This window comes from Dermacentor andersoni, chromosome 3 (genome assembly GCF_023375885.2).
Source record: "Dermacentor andersoni chromosome 3, qqDerAnde1_hic_scaffold, whole genome shotgun sequence".
In the NCBI taxonomy this organism is placed as follows: domain Eukaryota; kingdom Metazoa; phylum Arthropoda; class Arachnida; order Ixodida; family Ixodidae; genus Dermacentor; species Dermacentor andersoni.
The window spans coordinates 88765583-88780699 of NC_092816.1; positions in this window are offsets into that span (position 1 = coordinate 88765583).

A 15117-nucleotide genomic window follows, 5' to 3' on the forward strand; every position below is an offset into this window, starting at 1 on the left:
GGTGCGAACTTGTATCTGTCTGTGTTTACTCTGACGAAGGTCGTGCCACGGCTGGAACGTTAAAACATTAAAAATGCAATTTTCGTAAGTGTGCTGCTTCGTTTCTTCCACTACCTATGCACCGGACTTACAGAACTTTTCCTTGAATTATATACGAGGACATACCTAACGTGTTGCTTGGGCTGCCCGCTGTATGCAAAGGCAACATCTACGTTACAAACTGCGGGCTCTCGGCAATCATCTATCGCCGCTTGGGACATGACCAGTTAGTTTGCTCGAAAAGACAGCTGTCATTACAGTGAAATACTTTGTTACTACAGAGAGAGAGAGAGGTGTGTGTGTGTTTGTTCCCACACGCACGCACAGGACACAGCGCGAAATGATACCAGACTTGGCGCGGTCTTTCCTCGCATTTCACTCGGCGAAAGTGGGTGACAAAGTCGTCGCGCGGACGACCTGGTCCTCGACAGCGGGTTCAGCGCGCACTTCTAGGAAAACGCGGGCGACAGACTGACTGCTCGAGGCGTCCGAAGCCTCGGCGAGGCGCTACAATGTGGGCGCTTGATCTCTGCGTACGCGGACTGAATCTCGACGTCTGCGTGCGACGACTGAGAAGTCGCCGAAGACTGCGGATTTTTTCAATCTTCCTTCCTGCCGAGAAGGCCTGCGGCGTCGGGGTGCTTATGTCGAGATAATCGCGGAACTCGAATGACAGAAAGTGGAGAACAAAAAGAAAATATACGCCAGTGGGTTCGGAAGACAAACATACGGGCGGCAGAAAAACAATCCGACTCATCGTGTAAACGTCGAAGACGCAATAGGCCCGACCAGATGGACGGCGCTCGTTTAACAAACTGCTCCGACTGGCTCGTTTGAACGTCCAACAGTGCGCAGACCACAACGTCTGGCGAAGCGCATGGTCCTCGTTTGTTATACGTCTGTCCGACGGAAGAGAGGTGGTGGGCGGCGTTTCTCCTCTCATAGCATAAAAATGGCATCGATTCGTCTGCCGACGGTACTTGCGAACGGCATAATTCAAGGTGCGGCGAGAAACCTGAGTCGTAGCTTATACTGATTGAAACTTAATAAGACTGCTGACAGCTGAGCGAGCCGGCGAAAATTCGTGCTGGAAGGACAGCGTAAAAATTAAACCAGCCGCGGCGACCGTGACTTTGCGCGGCTTAGGATGAACGTCGCGGGCACGATTCCCCCGCCGCCGCGGATCCAGCCGGGATTTCGATATAGGCAGAGTGCAAAGAACTCCCGTCAACCGTGCATTGGGTGCGAGTTAAGGAGTCTCAGGTAGTCAAAATTAACCTCCGGAGCCATCCACAACAACGTCGCTCGTAGCCCACTGTGGCCACAGTTTAGGGACGTTAACCTTCACGAGATAAATATTTGTTTTTACCAACTTGTCACGCCTACAGTCGATTTAAAACGAAGAGTGCTGCCCGGCATATACCCGCAGAGAAAAAAAGAAACAAGAAGAAACAGGCCAGAGTGCTTTCAAACAGGTCATACGTTGGTTGAAACTGACAGCTCTGTCCTGGTCCCTTCTCTTTTATTTTTCTCTTTTTTTTGCGCGTATACGCGCTGTAACACTGCTACGAAGAACGCATAACCAACTAGCTCGCACGCAAAAACCGTTGAAGCAGCTCGACTGTAACCAGTCAAGCCGCCTATCGTCGCGAGCCAAGCCGGGCAACTACTAAAGCCTGCTTGCGTCACGTGGACCGCTCTTGTTGCCTCCCCCTCCGCTAAGCACTTTTCCGTCGGTTTAAGACCACCGCGTGGGCGGGAGGTACGCCTGTTGCCCCGGTCCCGTCTATGCAGGCGCCGCGACGCTTTTTCGTGCACTCATCTCTCCACGCACGCCGGTTCCGCTCCCCCCTCGTTCTGCTCTATGCGCGTGCATGCGCTGAGCATGCTTTTCGGCACGTCTCGAGTCCTCTTTCCCGCGCTTGTTTTCAAAATAAACCCTTCCGAGTGGTATACCAGGATGAAGAGGAGGCACCGTGGTGAAAAGGCTGAGGTCCTCCACTGCCCCGTGTGCGCGCTCATATCTGACGTTAGTGCGGAAAACGGCCGCACTCGACCGCAGCCTTGCAAGCACCTGAGCGGTCGGTCATGGCGGCTGGAGTGGGCGTTTTGGAGTGAAAATAGCCTCTTGAAGCAGTAGTGAAAACACTTCATTAGTACTCAAGTGCTCATAGCAGCCCCATTTTTTTTAAACGTGAAAGTTCGCAGATGAACTTTTCGTTAACAAGGCCGTTAAGTTCATGCCGTTAGGTTCATCGTCCTAAAGGGACGTTTAACTTCTATCGGATTGAATGCTAGCGAGGAGTTCTTAAGTACAGTCACGTGTCTCCCGACACGCGTAATGGTGGTAGACAAGTGGAGGGAACAGCATATTATATTGACATGAACATTGACATGCATATTGACATGTATAATATTTGGCAAGAACAAAAGCCACCTAGTCACCATATTCTGGACTGGGCATTCATTCATTCATTCATTCTGTTTCCGTAGGTCTGAACATGATGTCACTCGACTGAATAACTAAGCCAGCGAATGACAAAAGTGGACTCTGCCAAAAGCTTTCAAGTAATTGTGAGTGGTATCTTTCGGCCCCGTGGCAGTTACTCCCACTATGCCCCTGTACAGCTTTGAAGCCCATGGTATCGAAGAAGCACTGTCCCTGTTTATCACCAGAGATATGAAGCCCCGAACTTTCCAAATTACTCGTGAAACATAAATTGGCGAAAGCCCCGCCTTCCAAGCAGCAGCTTCAATACTTTTGGACAAGGCACTGTGCAAGTGTTGCATGACTGAAACCGGAAACACACGCCAGATCGTGAACAAGGCTCCCGTGTGGGGGCCGAAACATCAGTTAAGAAAAAAAAAATTCACCTTCAAAAATTCAAATTCAATATGTCCCCCCCCCCCCCCCCCCCCCCCCACGACGGCGAGTAAGGGCAAGAGCACGGAGAGCAGGATGCACGAGCAGCAAACGGTTAAGAGTGCATCATTAAGAAGGCGCTCATTACATACACTCCTTGTATATCCAGGCAAAGGGCAAAGCTCAAATTAAGCTGCGCGCTTAAATTCGCGTTAGCACGGCGTTTTCTCAAAACAGGTTCCGTTCGCGACGCTGTAGCTTCGTATGGGTGGCCTCTTGGTCCAGCTAGCTCCGGCGCGGTCCCGGGGCATGCGACAGAAACAGAGCTCCGCACACATGTCGCTGCCAAGAGAAGAGGGCGAGGAGGAGGGCGATGCAGTGGTAGGAGAGGAGAGTTTAGTAAGAGGTGGAAGGGGGGCGAACTGCTTAAATCCGGCCGCGACAGGGAACAATGCGCGCCCGTCCAACGCGCGTGCCTCTCTACCTCTCTCTCTCTCTCGAGAAAGCTCCGGTGGCTATTCCAGATCTCAGGACTGCGCTTCTCGCTGCAGTTGCATGGACTGAAAGAGGAGGAGAGCGTCCCTCGAAGGATCGCGGTGTTGCAACATGCTATACACGAGGTTCGGGCTCCCGCCCAGCCCGGGAGCGCTGCCGCCCTGGGCGCTCAGACGGGGTCCCGTCGTAGGGCCTGTGGTGCCGCGTTCAATCTCCGACGACACCCTATTCAATCTCTCGAATAGAAGCACGCACGAGGTCTGGCCGGGGCATTTTATCTTGGCGGCCCCTCCTAATGCACGTGTACCCAGGGGCGCGAAGAATTGTGGTATCATTCGTCAGACGGGCTTACCCACTCAGGACGACCTCGTATTAATAATACGACGTCGATTATGATAATAAGAAAAATAAAAGAAGCAAAGCAGTCGCAATTTCTGTAGGAATGTCGACTAGCAAGTGAGAATTACTTCTTAGGGACCTGGCTTCTAAACAGCACGAAGGTGGAGGAAGTTTTGTAGAAGAGTATTTGGGCCGGGGTACCTTTTACCCCTGCGGCCGCCTACAAGTGGAAGGGCTTCATCTCAGCCAGTGCCACCTGCCGAAGGTGCGCTACACTATAACATAACACGCTTGCGTACCACCTACTGTACATTCTCCGAGGCCTGACATCCTAGCTCGGAAGGCCTGGCATCCCTCCGCAATGATCGACCTGTTGATTTCAGCGCGCGGATTTAAAAGGACTCTCACTACAGATTTTTTTTTCTTCCGCACAGTAGGTCTTGCTATGATCAACATGCCCACCGGTTCTCGTCTGACCACTAAAGCTGGGAAGCGTCATTCTATGTGAAGAAGGCCACCATGCAACGACGTCAAGGGCTAGTTAGTGTTCTTGCACCGAGGCAGAATAGTTCAAGCCTACGCTTCAGGCGAGTCAGTTGCGATGTCCGCAGCAAAAGCTGTCTCCCCTGCCACCACACTTGGCAAGTGCCAGCATACTTTTCTGGCGTTTCTGGCACTGCTTGCACGTGAGAAAGATGCACAGGAGGACTATAAACGATCACTCGGGTCTGTTCGCTTCGAGAACTGCACTAGTGCACGAATAGCCTTTTGCGCCTCTTGTTACTCCCCCTTCACTCTCGCCTCCTTGATTTCTCCCTCTCTATTCCCCCCTCTCTCATTGGCAAACGAGAATGCCTAAAAACTGGTCCTTGTAAGCTCTTATTCGTTCGCCAACCCGCCGAAAGTAATGTTTTACGCGTCCTGCCTCAGATCCGTAGTGTACGAGTACGCGCTTAACGCGAACGCATCAACGGAGCGTGATTAGCCTGGCTGAGATCGCGAGACAGCGAGGGAGAAAAAAATAATAAATAAACGGCCTTGAGCTCACTTTGGCTGGCTAGTTCCTTAGAAGATTTATTCTAATCACTGACAGGCTTATCGCAACGTGTTTTTTTATCGTTACAGGCTATTTTATGCACTGCAGCGACGTCCAAGTCTCACGTCTCACTAACGTCTAATAAAGGCAGCGCAAAGAAGGTCTAGGTTGGAATCGGTAAGAGACATTAAAAAAAATTTCATGCGTAAAACAAAGCTATAGAATGCCTCGGTATAAAGCGTGTTATTGGTTCACTAAGTAATCACAAAGTAGTCGCATGTGTTAGGCACGTGATATTTGTCAATTCGTTTAGAAATCAATTAAAGAAGGGTGAGTATATCCACAGTAACTGAAGCTCACAGCTTACCAGAGTTTTTCCCGTATTGCATCTCTGCAATTCTCATAATTGATAAATTGATAAACGTTGTATATGCATGTAACCTTTAATAGATCCATCCACAGGTGCCCTTATGAAATTCATAGCATAGAAACGGGCTTCTGGTCTAAACTTGATTAACATAGCCTAAATAATATAGTAAATTGTCAGATGGTTATTTCATTTGATTTAACGAAGACCCCCCAGACAAGTGTGGCATTAAGTGTAGTTCATATTTATGAAATAAGTGAACGTTGAACCAATTTAATATGCCCTCCACAATCTAATTTATGCCGATAAACAGATTACCGCAAGGTATTACAAGAAGCAGAAACTTGAAGCGCCGCTGTGAGAAAATTCAAAGGCGCGCTTCTCACTTTTAACTTCTATTACTTCATTTCCGAATAGCCAATAACGAAATCGCTTCATTAATATTTACAGCTCTAGCATGCCAACAACGCGAGTAAGTTAGGGTCTACTAGAGGGCTCCTAGCTAATTAAAACTCCTGCCAAAGAAGAAAAGAAAAAGAAAGTTTGGCAGGCTATTCAATTTTGTAAAATTCGACCCATCATGCGAGAGCACAGAAAAAAAAAGAATAAGAATAAGAACACGGAAAGCTTTTCTTCATCCGCGATCATTAGGCTAATGTAAGCGAATAATTATTCAGATTACTTCCGGCCACATTGGTAGGCATGGAATATCAATCTTGCTATTTGCATCGCCGAAGACCTCTCGAATCCCGACGCAACCTTGACCAATTTTCAAAATAGGCACTCTTTCCTAAGAAAAAGGAAAGTAAAAAGTGAAAGATCTGTTTTAATATTTTCTAAGAAGAGAATGAAAGTTCTTGGCAGTGAATTTTGCGGCTTGATGCATTACAACGTACATCTAGGTGTATTGAACAGCGATATTAATATATCTGAACATAGAACTGCGTCGTGAAACAAGTGCGAAAGGAAATTAGTTAGAATACGCTTTAAAGGATCAAGTAATTAAGCTAGGAAGTCGTTGCCAAAAATGTTACAAAATATAGATTGAGTAATTTCGAATGTTTAATTGCGCCTCCATTCAGTGTGCGCAGTCATGAAAGGGAAAATTGGCATCCACCCGAATTGCAGCACGAAGATGCAAAGGAAACCCCATGCAGGTTTCTCAGAAAGAAAGCTTTGCGATTAAGGAGAAATTTGTTTCTGGTCTGAGATTCGAACCCGGGGCCAACACCTTTGCGGGACGGTCGCTCTACCATCTGAGATAACAAGGAGGCTAGTAAATGGCAGCGCGAGGGCGGATTAGCCGACAATTCGAAGCACAGTGACGCTGAATATGGCAAATCTGTTCTGAGGAATCCCGCAAGGCGGAGGAAAGTTCACGAAAGGGAGAATTGTCAGTTCAGTTCTCCAGTTCTGATCAGTTCAGTTCAGCTCAGTTCAGTTCCGCAGAACTGATTTGCCATATTCAGTGACCTTGTCCTTCGAGTTGCCTATTAATTCACCCTCGCGCTGCAATGTGCTAGCCTCCTAGTTAGCTCAAATGGTAGAGCGACCATACCGGAAAGGCGTTGGTCCCGTGTTCGAATCACGGACAAAGAAGGTTTCCCTCAAGCGCAAAGCTTTATCCCTGAGAAACACGTATGAGTTTTCTTTGTAGATCCCGTGTTACACTCGGGTGGACGGCAATTTTCCCCTTGATGAGCCTTTCTCCAACTTGCGGGATTCCACAGAACTCGTGTTGCCAGTATGCGCAGCAATTAAACATTGCGCCACCGGGCCCAAGTGGCTTCTTAGAATCCCTACCAGGAAAAACGCCTAACATAATGTCGAACATGATTTCGCAATGGTAGTTATTCGTCACATCGTTAAGAAATATAATTAGGAAAGACGTGCGTGGTCAACAAAATGCTTTCTGACCGACCATTGTTTTGCGCGTTCCTTAAATATTGAAGAGCAGTTAAGCTATAGATGGCTTTAGAACAACTACGTGGGCTGCTTCAAATGGCGTGGACGTATATCTGCAGAAGAAACTGCTCACTGACATAATTCCTAGAATACTCTACCACACGGCTTGTGGCAATAGCGGTGACATAGCAGCAATAAGAACTGAAAGTGCTTTAGATTCACATGAAAAGTTAACTAAGACAAAGAACGCATTGAGCGCACATTAAACTTTGTACAAGTAATGTACAACTGGGGAACAAGATATAATGCGTTTAGCAATAAATAGAGCAGCGCTCAGAACGCCCGGACGTTTTACCAACACACTTTGTCTGTTCATGTGATTCATACAAAAAAAAAAAATAAAAAAAATAAACTTGAGTTTAGAGAAAAGAGCACGTCACTCATAGAGCGTCTCCTCAAACAGGATAATTACGAATCCTAGATTGGTTGTGTGTGTATGTTTGCTATTGTCTGGTGAAAATACGAAGCGTCAGTCTTCAGTAATCTGGCTTGTGTTCCGATTGTTGGTACAACCATGCTTGAGTACAAGTAAACTTATCTTTGCGTATCATGCACGTTGCACTTTGTAAGCCCCCTGTCCTGCCCCACAACCGTATATTCTGTTTTTCACCGATATAAGTAATGAGTAAACAAAAAGTCGAGCAAGGGTAATGTACGCAAATCATCCGAGCTACGACATTACCTTTGTAGAGAATCCATTACGACTTTTTTCTGAGTTAAAGATACTGAGAACCCGGCCACATACGTCCGTCTCTTGTGCGAAAGTAAGCTATTCGCGCACTAGCAACTAGTGCCTGAAGCGCAACGGCCTGGGTGACCGTTTATAGCAGTCCTGTGCATACTCCCACATTCACGCAGTATTCACTCTCTCCCGCCTTCTATTCCCCCTTTCATTAACCACTGCGTAGGATAGCAAACCGTACACAGGACGTTTGTCTGGTTGACTTTCTCTGCCTTTCTTTGCGTTCTCTCCCCCCTCTCCCTCTCTTTCTTTCTCTCCATTACGACGAGTACGGAGGTAGAGTGCAAATGTACTGTCACTCAGTGACTCGCGACGCATCTGTCTCTCGGGATTCTGGCGCTGGAGTGACAGTTCCATCTAGAGAGCTGTTGGACGCTGCGCTTCGCCAAAGCGTCGCGACGCGCTCCCTTGCAAGCGTGCGCCAAGTCTGCCGCCGTAGACGGGGATGGTAGCGGAACGCGTCCGTCGCTGCTACTTAGCATACGGTCGTAGGGTTATTTCCCCGGTGGCCAAATTTCTGTATTTTCGAAATACAAAGAACGCTCATGTCCTTAGATTTAGATGCGTGTTAAAGAACCCCGAGGGGCCAAAATGAATCCGGAGTCTTGAAAGTGAATCAGGCTTACGGCGTCTCTTAGAGTTCCAGTGTTACCCTGGGATATTAATTAAAGTACATAAGTGAATAAATATATCGTTCGTCACAGAAGCACATTGCGTGAGATGCGAGGCAAATCCGCACCGCGTCATGTATCTTTGTGCAATGTCTCATCGTGTCTGCTCGTGTACCGTGCCTTCGGTACTTGTGCATGCTTTGCCTCAGTACATTACTGTGTTACAGACAGAACACGCTTTACAGTATAAGACCAAATGAAGGTGAGAGGCTCGAGGGGAATATCTATTGTTAAGAAGATTGGCATGACGACAGCGTTCTGACCTTGCTGTACGAATGTTGAAAAAAAATATTTGAAGTAATCCGGCGTTAGCCTGAGCAAACGGTTTTAATTAATAATCTAGAATTCTCTACGTAGCATGCGTATAAGGTATCCATTTCGCGTACAACCCCCCCCCCCCCCTCGCCTTTTTTTTTTGGCATCGCGAAAAAGGTACAGTATCAAGACATACCCCATCCATCTTTATTTTTTCATGACTGTGATGCCAAGAAACTTTACGAACAGAGACTGCTAGCGAAGCATTTAAGGTATTTTGCGGACGAAAAAACAAAATGTTTTCTATCTATCTATCTATCTATCTATCTATCTATCTATCTATCTATCTATCTATCTATCTATCTATCTATCTATCTATCTATCTATCTATCTATCTATCTATCTATCTGTCTATCTATCTATCTATCTGTCTGTCTGTCTGTCTGTCTGTCTGTCTGTCTGTCTGTCTGTCTGTCTGTCTGTCTGTCTGTCTGTCTGTCTGTCTGTCTGTCTGTCTGTCTGTCTGTCTGTCTGTCTGTCTGTCTGTCTGTCTGTCTGTCTGTCTGTCTGTCTGTCTGTCTGTCTGTCTGTCTGTCTGTCTGTCTGTCTGTCTGTCTGTCTGTCTGTCTGTCTGTCTGTCTGTCTGTCTGTCTGTCTGTCTGTCTGTCTGTCTGTCTGTCTGTCTGTCTGTCTGTCTGTCTGTCTGTCTGTCTGTCTGTCTGTCTGTCTGTCTGTCTGTCTGTCTGTCTGTCTGTCTGTCTGTCTGTCTGTCTGTCTGTCTGTCTGTCTGTCTGTCTGTCTGTCTGTCTGTCTGTCTGTCTGTCTGTCTGTCTGTCTGTCTGTCTGTCTGTCTGTCTGTCTGTCTGTCTGTCTGTCTGTCTGTCTGTCTGTCTGTCTGTCTGTCTGTCTGTCTGTCTGTCTGTCTGTCTGTCTGTCTGTCTGTCTGTCTGTCTGTCTGTCTGTCTGTCTGTCTGTCTGTCTGTCTGTCTGTCTGTCTGTCTGTCTGTCTGTCTGTCTGTCTGTCTGTCTGTCTGTCTGTCTGTCTGTCTGTCTGTCTGTCTGTCTGTCTGTCTGTCTGTCTGTCTGTCTGTCTGTCTGTCTGTCTGTCTGTCTGTCTGTCTGTCTGTCTGTCTGTCTGTCTGTCTGTCTGTCTGTCTGTCTGTCTGTCTGTCTGTCTGTCTGTCTGTCTGTCTGTCTGTCTGTCTGTCTGTCTGTCTGTCTGTCTGTCTGTCTGTCTGTCTGTCTGTCTGTCTGTCTGTCTGTCTGTCTGTCTGTCTGTCTGTCTGTCTGTCTGTCTGTCTGTCTGTCTGTCTGTCTGTCTGTCTGTCTGTCTGTCTGTCTGTCTGTCTGTCTGTCTGTCTGTCTGTCTGTCTGTCTGTCTGTCTGTCTGTCTGTCTGTCTGTCTGTCTGTCTGTCTGTCTGTCTGTCTGTCTGTCTGTCTGACGGACGTCCGTCCGTCCGTCCGTCCGTCCGTCCGTCCGTCCGTCCGTCCGTCCGTCCGTCCGTCCGTCCGTCCGTCCGTCCGTCCGTCTTCACACGCTGTCTTCGTTGCTTCAGAACGGGGACAATTTCTAGTCTTTAATTTTTATTGATCTTGGTCTGAACCACATTGGTTTTCAGTGTTGGCACACGCGCTGCTACTACATCCTAATGCTCTTAGGTGTTCTGCCATCATGATTACACAAAATGCCCCTTCATGCTGTCAAAAACAGAAGTTCATAAATCTTATTGTAATGAGCAGTTGCTAGTTCAGAAATCACCGATTGGCGCACTCCTGTAAGCATTCACCGAAGCATTGTCATATTTCTCAGGCATTGGAGCCATAACATAATAGAATTAGAACCCCACCAAGAACTAGTCGGGGTTATAGCACATAATATTAACATTTTGATGTGCTCATTTTTGTCGGTTCATAAGACCAGAGTATTGTTTTTTTTAGTTCCGCTGAATCTTCGCTTCATACAAAGTTTCTTGCCCCCTCGTTTCCAAAGCCTGCATTTGTCACACCACGAAGAGAAATCCTAACTGTATAGCACTGACAAAAATTTCTTCGCCTGCTGATGCGGCTTAAAGAGAAAAGATTGGAATCTGATTTAGAAGCTAAATGTCGAATTTAAATTGTAATCTTTGCAATGGAGAGCCTTGGTTTCCATTGCTTGTGTTGAACTACAGCAAACAAACCATTTGTCACACAGGATGCGCTAGTGTGAAGGCACAATCAAGTATCCATGAGACCATTCCGATCCGTTATATTGCTATTAAGGAGGTTAAGGAACGTGGCGGACTGCTTGAACTCGAACCAACGCGTACGTTTACCCCCAGCCATTCGAGCAATACATCTCATAAGGATGCGATATATTGACGTCACAAGCATCTAGCCACCATCCGCTCTGCACCGGCGACCGGCTGACGATGGCCAGGCTCGACTCAGGGACAAAAGGCAGTCCCAAGATGGCGGCGCCTGTCACACGAGAAGGGGCCCCTGCAGGTAGCCAAGCCGTGGCAGCAGCAGCGGCAGAGCAGCGGGCAGCTATTTTGGCCCCCCTCTGCCCTGCACAAATGGGCCCCGCGGTCCAAAAAAAGCGCCTCTTCAACCAGCGGGCCGCTGGCAGCCGCTCACCAAGTTCACCCAGGCAGGGAACACACAAATGTCGTCTGCAACGGCTCCAGCCAGAGCGAGTGAGCAGACGACACACCGGCGTGGGCCGGACGTCGTCTGCTGCAACCCACGGAGTAGCTTTGAGGAAGAAGATGTACGTACTTCCGCTTTTCGTGACTGTGCTACAGCCAGCTTTTCAGTACGGTGCAGCTTTGGATCAGGGTGCCACCAAATTTACAAACACGCCGCAATGAAGTTTGGGCAAGGCTTAAGCCTCATTAGCGGCTTCATGGAACTTCGAGCGCAGTGTAGGTCTACCGTCTCTGCAATCAGTACTAGGAGGTTAGAGGCATAGAATACTGTCAACGGTATACCCGTCACACCAGCGGTCGCACCAGTGGTCGCACCAGTGGTTGCACTAGTGGTCGCACCAGTGGTCACAATTTCTATTCAAAGACCGACATTTGTTAGGGCGGTTATATTACAGCTTCTGCATGACCCATTGTCGAAACAAAATGCTGTACAAGCATTACTCTGCTTTTTACTGTCAAGTGACCTGCGTGAACGACTAAACACTTGCCGTAGTTTTCTTTTCTCTCACGTGTGCCATTCATCTGACTTCACTTCTTTATCTACTTCTAACCTCCCTTTTCTCTTTGTGCCAGGGCAGCAAAGTGAATATTCAACTCTGGCTAACTTTCCTGCCTTTTCCTTGCCTTTTCCTTGCCCTTTCCTTGCCTCTTTCGCTGTCTATTGTACACCTTTGCAGAATAAACATTACAGAAAGACGTTCTTTTAAGGTTGAAAACATATACAATCGAGAAACGAAGTAACTTTCTGAAGAGCACTATAGTATGGTCATTAAGGGGTATATTATTGTTGTCTCTAACGGTGGCGCAGAAGTGAGGCGAATTCTTGGAAACAAGCATAGGTATCTGATACTTAAAGTGCTCTCTGGAGAAACTATCCAATATACCTGCTATTTATACCCAATTTCTTAATTTTTCTATAACAAAGCTGCAAGCAATATAAAAATTAAGTAGAAACAAGGCGACAAGTACGATGCTCCGGCAAGCCTGTATTGGCGGAAAAGACAGCGTTTATATAGAGTAAGAAGTTCACTATAGATAACACAATTCTGAACGTTCTCTAAAGGTTTATTATGTCTTGCTCTGCCGAGGGCTGAGGTAAGTTTGGAGTCCTTCGGCAGGAACGCTTAGTCACGGTATTGGCCGAGGAACAGTAAGCAACAAAATAGGCAACAGCGACAGTAACAGTAAGTGTAACAAGACTGGGTGTATCTGTCTGGGGAAAACAAGTAGCATACACACACACACAAAAAAAAAATAGTGGTTAAAAGGAAGGAATAACTGTGACCGTAGAACAGCTGCTTTGTTCACAATCCCATCACAGCAATTCTTATTTAAAGCCGAAGACGGCGGCGATGCTTTCACTATCCGCAGCCAACACAGTTCATGGAAGAAAGCGCCAAGTCCGTTCAGTGATTTATCTTCCCTTTCCTACCTTCTGTGGTGGCTTAATGGCTTTGGCGTCGAGCTGCTAAGTCTGATGGTGCGGAGGCCAAATTTCGATGGGGGCGAAATGCAAAGAATGCCTGTGTCCCGCGCACTGCAGGCACGTTAAAGAACCCCAGGGGGTTCTTGTGTAGTCCGGACACTACGGCGTGCCTCATTATAATACTGTGGCTTTGGTGCGTAAAAAAACAGAATTTGATTTATTTTTTCCCTTTCCTGTCCAAGAGCGAGTCTACAACATCGCAGAAGCCATAGGAAGAATCGGAACAAGCAGGTGATCGCACTAGCTGTCTTTAGTTATAACTTACTTGTTATCACGAATGAGAGACAGAGTTAAGAAAGACTCTTAAATTGCGGCTCAAAGGAACATCTTCCAGTATTTAAGAATGAGGACAACACGGCATGGCGTCCCTACTGGTTGACATGTTCCGGCTTCGTGTGAGTGAGTGAGTGAGTGAAACAACTTTATTTGGTTCACTATAGACGTAAGCGAACTCCACGTCACCTGGCTAGGCCCACTCGGGGACCATCAGGTGAAACCTGACGGCCCTCTCGCGAGACCTCTGGACTGCCAGGATTTGAGAGGTCTGATCCTGGGCCCTAATTAGCTTCATCATTTCCTCTTGGGTGAAAGGGGGACCGGCAGAGGCGCAGCCCCACAGGACATGTTCGAAGTCCGCATAATCACCACACAGAGGGCGTGTCTGTATGTTTATGTCCATCCTTTTCTGCATTATCACACTTCTTGACTTACGGTTATTTCGAGTTACATGTGAATCGCCCGGAAACAGTAACTCGTTTAGAACCATCGCCGCATCCGTAGTTTTACGACGAGGAAAGAATGAACGGGAATAAATAAACTGCTCAGGAAGTTCGAAGCAATTCGAACAGGATACGCGAAGGTAGCCCGTAAAACGGGACCTCCGAGATCACGCGCTTTTCTTGTTGGAACACCGACGTGCCAATCGACCACGGAAGCGACAAATAAATGAAACGTATTGCTATAAAGTGCATACAATAAACTACTGAAGAGAAGAAAAAAAATTAGGCAGTGACTATGTCCAGCCGTGGTTCCCACTGCTCCACGCATCTACAATGGAGGGTGTGATGCTGTTTCGCGATTTTTTTTATTGCCGTTGTACAACATGTAACTATCTACCTCTAGCGGCTGACACCTGAGAGGTGGTCAGCAAAAGGCACCAGGAAGAGATGAAAAAAAGAAAAAAGCCGATGCCCAGGACTGGCCACACTGTGGGCTCTGTCAGTGACTCGTTGTTTTCCCGTACTGTTCTAATTGCGAAGGGGGGGGGGGGGGGGGGGAGCAGGGCGTATATTTTGGCTGGGATGCTTCTCTAAACCAAGCGCATTGCGTACAATCTCCTCATATCCACGCCCATGCCTCTTCATCTCAACGGTGCAACCAGTTTTGCCATTCTCAGCCAACAAATATATCTCTCTTCAGACCCCTCGCTGCAGCTGAGTCTACTCAACTATGGGACTGCCGGCATCCTTTAAGGCGGCGATGGCGTACTCCAACTCGGCGGGAGATCATTCTACAGGTATTATCCACTGAATATAAGGACAATGAGTGATCAGCAGTGACAACGGCTGGAAGCGGTAGCTCAATAATTGGGAGAAAGAGAGAGAGACGGAAAGAAAAATGCAGGAAGGTTAAACATGGACGTGCCCGATTGGCAACCCTACACTTGGGGAGGGGGAAAGGAGGCAGATTAGGTAAAAAAAGACATAATAAAGAGTCAGTCATTGCGAACACATTCACAGAGGAATGTCCACTGTCACAAGCGTTCGTACAGTCCTGTAGATTTCAAGAAGTACAGAAGAGCTTTTGTGGCTTTTTTGCATGCAAGAATGCGTAGGCCATGGTCCCAGGCGCTCTTCCTCCGAGGGCGCTCTACTCTCCCATAGGCTGAGTCTACCTTGTAGGGCTTATCATTGAGCGTCAAATGATGGGCAGTGACACGGAATGTGTTCTAGAGTCCCTTCCCACCCGCACAAGTTGCACGCCGCACTGTTGGACATTCCTATTAGGAATGAATAGAAATGTGTACATGCTACGGCTGAGCATGAGCTGGTGGGTTCGAGCCCCGCTTTCCGCTACCACGTTCCGACGTGGGCTGAAGGCGCCAACGCTCGTGCACCCAGCTTTTGGTGCTAGTTAAAAAACCCCAGGTGGCCGAATTTCGCCCTCCG